General features: G+C 43.3%; 9 non-coding genes across 9 annotated transcripts; all 9 read right to left on the reverse strand.

The window, feature by feature from the left end:
• Positions 1-211: 211 nt before the first annotated feature.
• TRNAV-CAC (transfer RNA valine (anticodon CAC)) lies at positions 212-284 on the reverse strand. The gene has a single exon. It is a non-coding gene; the product is annotated as a tRNA-Val (tRNA).
• A 1,183-nt stretch (positions 285-1,467) lies between these two features.
• On the reverse strand, positions 1,468-1,540 carry TRNAV-CAC (transfer RNA valine (anticodon CAC)). Its single transcript has one exon. It is a non-coding gene; the product is annotated as a tRNA-Val (tRNA).
• Positions 1,541-1,624: 84 nt separating this feature from the next.
• On the reverse strand, positions 1,625-1,697 carry TRNAV-AAC (transfer RNA valine (anticodon AAC)). Its single transcript has one exon. It is a non-coding gene; the product is annotated as a tRNA-Val (tRNA).
• An 84-nt stretch (positions 1,698-1,781) lies between these two features.
• Positions 1,782-1,854, reverse strand: TRNAV-AAC (transfer RNA valine (anticodon AAC)). Its single transcript has one exon. It is a non-coding gene; the product is annotated as a tRNA-Val (tRNA).
• A 416-nt stretch (positions 1,855-2,270) lies between these two features.
• Positions 2,271-2,343, reverse strand: TRNAV-CAC (transfer RNA valine (anticodon CAC)). The gene has a single exon. It is a non-coding gene; the product is annotated as a tRNA-Val (tRNA).
• An 864-nt stretch (positions 2,344-3,207) lies between these two features.
• Positions 3,208-3,280, reverse strand: TRNAV-CAC (transfer RNA valine (anticodon CAC)). The gene has a single exon. It is a non-coding gene; the product is annotated as a tRNA-Val (tRNA).
• Positions 3,281-3,676: 396 nt separating this feature from the next.
• On the reverse strand, positions 3,677-3,749 carry TRNAV-CAC (transfer RNA valine (anticodon CAC)). The gene has a single exon. It is a non-coding gene; the product is annotated as a tRNA-Val (tRNA).
• A 708-nt stretch (positions 3,750-4,457) lies between these two features.
• Positions 4,458-4,530, reverse strand: TRNAV-CAC (transfer RNA valine (anticodon CAC)). The gene has a single exon. It is a non-coding gene; the product is annotated as a tRNA-Val (tRNA).
• Positions 4,531-5,238: 708 nt separating this feature from the next.
• TRNAV-CAC (transfer RNA valine (anticodon CAC)) lies at positions 5,239-5,311 on the reverse strand. The gene has a single exon. It is a non-coding gene; the product is annotated as a tRNA-Val (tRNA).
• Between the last annotated feature and the right edge of the window lie 689 nt (positions 5,312-6,000).

A 6,000-nucleotide genomic window follows, 5' to 3' on the forward strand; every position in this document is an offset into this window, starting at 1 on the left:
TGAGTTTTTCAAGAGATCTAGCTTATTTTTATGCCCAATCACTATGGTCAAAACATGCATCTACCAGGTCGCGAACCTGGGACCTTCCGCGTGTTAGGCGGAAGTTATAACCACTACACCATCGATACGTAACTACACGTAGATACGTAGTAGTTCTGGGTTTTTCAAGAGATCTAGCTTATTTTTATGCCCAATCACGATGGTCAAAACTTGTATCTACCAGGGCAAGAACCTGGGACCTTCCGCGTGTGAAGCGGACGTGATAACCACTACACCATAGATACGTAACTACACCATAGATACGTAGTAATTCTGAGTTTTTCAAGAGATCTAGCTTATTTTTATGCCCAATCACTATGGTCAAAACATGTCTCTACCAGGTCTCGAACCTGGGACCTTCCGCGTGTTAGGCGGAAGTGATAACCACTACACCATCGATACGTAACTACACGTGGATACGTAGTAATTCTGGGTTTTTCAAGAGATCTAGCTTATTTTTATGCCCAATCACGATGGTCAAAACTTGTATCTCCCAGGGCTCGAACCTGGGACCTTCCGCGTGTTAGGCGGAAGTGATAACCACTACACCATCGATACGTAACTACACGTAGATACGTAGTAATTCTGGGTTTTTCAAGAGATCTAGCTTATTTTTATGCCCAATCACGATGGTCAAAACTTTTATCTACCAGGGCTCGAACCTGGGACCTTCCGCGTGTTAGGCGGACGTGATAACCACTACACAATAGATACGTAACTACACCACAGATACGTAGTAATTCTGAGTTTTTCAAGAGATCTAGCTTATTTTTATGCCCAATCACTATGGTCAAAACATGTATCTACCAGGTCTCGACCCTGGGACCTTCCGCGTGTTAGGCGGAAGTGATAACCAAACCACTACACCATCGATACGTAACTACACGTGAATACGTAGTAATTCTGGGTTTTTCAAGAGATCTAGCTTATTTTTATTCCCAATCACGATGGTCAAAACTTGTATCTACCAGGGCTCGAACCTGGGACCTTCCGCGTGTTAGGCGGAAGTGATAACCACTACACCATCGATACGTAACTACACCACAGATACGTAGTAATTCTGAGTTTTTCAAGAGATCTAGCTTATTTTTATGCCCAATTACTATGGTCAAAACATGTATCTACCAGGTCTCGAACCTGGGACCTTCCGCGTGTTAGGCGGACGTGATAGCCACTACACCATCGATACGTAACTACACGTAGATACGTAGTAATTCTGGGTTTTTCAAGAGATCTAGCTTATTTTTATGCCCAATCACTATGGTCAAAACATGTATCTACCAGGTCTCGAACCTGGGACCTTCCGCGTGTTAGGCGGAAGTGATAACCACTACACCATCGATACGTAACTACACGTAGATACGTAGTAATTCTGGGTTTTTCAAGAGATCTAGCTTATTTTTATGCCCAATCACGATGGTCAAAACTTGCATCTACCAGGGCTCGAACCTGGGACCTTCCGCGTGTGAAGCGGACGTGATAACCACTACACCATAGATACGTAACTACACCATAGATACGTAGTAATTCTGAGTTTTTCAAGAGATCTAGCTTATTTTTATGCCCAATCACTATGGTCAAAACATGTATCTACCAGGTCTCGAACCTGGGACCTTCCGCGTGTTAGGCGGACGTGATAACCACTACACCATAGATACGTAACTACACCATAGATACGTAGTAATTCTGAGTTTTTCAAGAGATCTATTTTATTTTTATGCCCAATCACTATGGTCAAAACATGTATCTACCAGGTCTCGAACCTGGGACCTTCCGCGTGTTAGGCGGACGTGATAACCACTACACCATAGATACGTAACTACACCATAGATACGTAGTAATTCTGAGTTTTTCAAGAGATATATTTTATTTCTATGCCCAATCACTATGGTCAAAACATGTATCTACCAGGTCGCGAACCTGGGACCTTCCGCGTGTTAGGCGGAAGTGATAACCACTACACCATCGATACGTAACTACACCATGGATACGTAACTACACCATAGATACGTAGTAATTCTGAGTTTTTCAAGAGATCTAGCCTATTTTTATGCCCAATCACTATGGTCAAAACATGTATCTACCAGGTCTCGAACCTGGGACCTTCCGCGTGTTAGGGAGAAGTTATAACCACTACACCATCGATACGTAACTACACGTAGATACGTAGTAATTCTGGGTTTTTCAAGAGATCTAGCTTATTTTTAAGCCCAATCACGATGGTCAAAACTTGTATCTACCAGGGCTCGAACCTGGGACCTTCCGCGTGTGAAGCGGAAGTGATAACCACTACACCATTGATACGTAACTACACCATAGATACGTAGTAATTCTGAGTTTTTCAAGAGATCTAGCTTATTTTTATGCCCAATCACTATGGTCAGAACATGTATCTACCAGGTCTCGAACCTGGGACCTTCCGCGTGTTAGGCGGACGTGATAACCACTACACCATCGATACGTAACTACACGTAGATACGTAGTAATTCTGGGTTTTTCAAGAGATCTAGCTTATTTTTATGCCCAATCACTATGGTCAAAACATGTATCTACCAGGTCTCGAACCTGGGACCTTCCGCGTGTTAGGCGGAAGTGATAACCACTACACCATCGATACGTAACTACACGTGGATACGTAGTAATTCTGGGTTTTTCAAGAGATCTAGCTTATTTTTATGCCCAATCACGATGGTCAAAACTTGTATCTACCAGGGCTCGAACCTGGGACCTTCCGCGTGTTAGGCGGAAGTGATAACCACTACACCATCGATACGTAACTACACGTAGATACGTAGTAATTCTGGGTTTTTCAAGAGATCTAGCTTATTTTTATGCCCAATCACGATGGTCAAAACTTTTATCTACCAGGGCTCGAACCTGGGACCTTCCGCGTGTTAGGCGGACGTGATAACCACTACACCATCGATACGTAACTACACGTAGATACGTAGTAATTTTGGGTTTTTCAAGAGATCTAGCTTATTTTTATGCCCAATCACTATGGTCAAAACATGTATCTACCAGGTCGCGAACCTGGGACCTTCCGCGTGTTAGGCGGAAGTGATAACCACTACACCATCGATACGTAACTACACGTAGATACGTAGTAATTCTGGGTTTTTCAAGAGATCTAGCTTATTTTTATGCCCAATCACGATGGTCAAAACTTTTATCTACCAGGGCTCGAACCTGGGACCTTCCGCGTGTGAAGCGGACGTGATAACCACTACACCATAGATACGTAACTACACCATAGATACGTAGTAATTCTGAGTTTTTCAAGAGATCTAGCTTATTTTTATGCCCAATCACCATGGTCAAAACATTATCTACCAGGTCTCGAACCTGGGACCTTCCGCGTGTTAGGCGGACGTGATAACCACTACACCATAGATACGTAACTACACCACAGATACGTAGTAATTCTGAGTTTTTCAAGAGATCTAGCTTATTTTTATGCCCATTCACTATGGTCAAAACATGTATCTACCAGGTCTCGAACCTGGGACCTTCCGCGTGTTAGGCGGAAGTGATAACCACTACACCATCGATACGTAACTACACGTGGATACGTAGTAATTCTGGGTTTTTCAAGAGATCTAGCTTATTTTTATGCCCAATCACGATGGTCAAAACTTGTATCTACCAGGGCTCGAACCTGGGACCTTCCGCGTGTGAAGCGGACGTGATAACCACTACACCATAGATACGTAACTACACCATAGATACGTAGTAATTCTGAGTTTTTCAAGAGATCTAGCTTATTTTTATGCCCAATCACTATGGTCAAAACATGTATCTACCAGGTCTCGAACCTGGGACCTTCCGCGTGTTAGGCGGAAGTGATAACCACTACACCATCGATACGTAACTACACGTGGATACGTAGTAATTCTGGGTTTTTCAAGAGATCTAGCTTATTTTTATGCCCAATCACGATGGTCAAAACTTGTATCTACCAGGGCTCGAACCTGGGACCTTCCGCGTGTTAGGCGGAAGTGATAACCACTACACCATCGATACGTAACTACACGTAGATACGTAGTAATTCTGGGTTTTTCAAGAGATCTAGCTTATTTTTATGCCCAATCACGATGGTCAAAACTTTTATCTACCAGGGCTCGAACCTGGGACCTTCCGCGTGTTAGGCGGACGTGATAACCACTACACCATCGATACGTAACTACACGTAGATACGTAGTAATTCTGGGTTTTTCAAGAGATCTAGCTTATTTTTATGCCCAATCACTATGGTCAAAACATGCATCTACCAGGTCGCGAACCTGGGACCTTCCGCGTGTTAGGCGGAAGTTATAACCACTACACCATCGATACGTAACTACACGTAGATACGTAGTAGTTCTGGGTTTTTCAAGAGATCTAGCTTATTTTTATGCCCAATCACGATGGTCAAAACTTGTATCTACCAGGGCTCGAACCTGGGACCTTCCGCGTGTGAAGCGGACGTGATAACCACTACACCATCGATACGTAACTACACGTAGATGCGTAGTAATTCTGGGTTTTTCAAGAGATCTAGCTTATTTTTATGCCCAATCACGATGGTCAAAACTTTTATCTACCAGGGCTCGAACCTGGGACCTTCCGCGTGTTAGGCGGACGTGATAACCACTACACAATAGATACGTAACTACACCATAGATACGTAGTAATTCTGAGTTTTTCAAGAGATCTAGCTTATTTTTATGCCCAATCACCATGGTCAAAACATTATCTACCAGGTCTCGAACCTGGGACCTTCCGCGTGTTAGGCGGACGTGATAACCACTACACCATAGATACGTAACTACACCACAGATACGTAGTAATTCTGAGTTTTTCAAGAGATCTAGCTTATTTTTATGCCCAATCACTATGGTCAAAACATGTATCTACCAGGTCTCGAACCTGGGACCTTCCGCGTGTTAGGCGGAAGTGATAACCACTACACCATCGATACGTAACTACACGTGGATACGTAGTAATTCTGGGTTTTTCAAGAGATCTAGCTTATTTTTATGCCCAATCACGATGGTCAAAACTTGTATCTACCAGGGCTCGAACCTGGGACCTTCCGCGTGTTAGGCGGAAGTTATAACCACTACACCATCGATACGTAACTACACGTAGATACGTAGTAGTTCTGGGTTTTTCAAGAGATCTAGCTTATTTTTATGCCCAATCACGATGGTCAAAACTTGTATCTACCAGGGCTCGAACCTGGGACCTTCCGCGTGTGAAGCGGACGTGATAACCACTACACCATAGATACGTAACTACACCATAGATACGTAGTAATTCTGAGTTTTTCAAGAGATCTAGCTTATTTTTATGCCCAATCACTATGGTCAAAACATGTCTCTACCAGGTCTCGAACCTGGGACCTTCCACGTGTTAGGCGGAAGTGATAACCACTACACCATCGATACGTAACTACACGTGGATACGTAGTAATTCTGGGTTTTTCAAGAGATCTAGCTTATTTTTATGCCCAATCACGATGGTCAAAACTTGTATCTCCCAGGGCTCGAACCTGGGACCTTCCGCGTGTTAGGCGGAAGTGATAACCACTACACCATCGATACGTAACTACACGTAGATGCGTAGTAATTCTGGGTTTTTCAAGAGATCTAGCTTATTTTTATGCCCAATCACGATGGTCAAAACTTTTATCTACCAGGGCTCGAACCTGGGACCTTCCGCGTGTTAGGCGGACGTGATAACCACTACACAATAGATACGTAACTACACCATAGATACGTAGTAATTCTGAGTTTTTCAAGAGATCTAGCTTATTTTTATGCCCAATCACCATGGTCAAAACATTATCTACCAGGTCTCGAACCTGGGACCTTCCGCGTGTTAGGCGGACGTGATAACCACTACACCATAGATACGTAACTACACCACAGATACGTAGTAATTCTGAGTTTTTCAAGAGATCTAGCTTATTTTTATGCC

This window comes from Phalangium opilio, unplaced genomic scaffold (assembly GCF_054372755.1).
Source record: "Phalangium opilio isolate 3A_F unplaced genomic scaffold, DU_Popi_V2 ptg000022l_1, whole genome shotgun sequence".
Taxonomy (NCBI): domain Eukaryota; kingdom Metazoa; phylum Arthropoda; class Arachnida; order Opiliones; family Phalangiidae; genus Phalangium; species Phalangium opilio.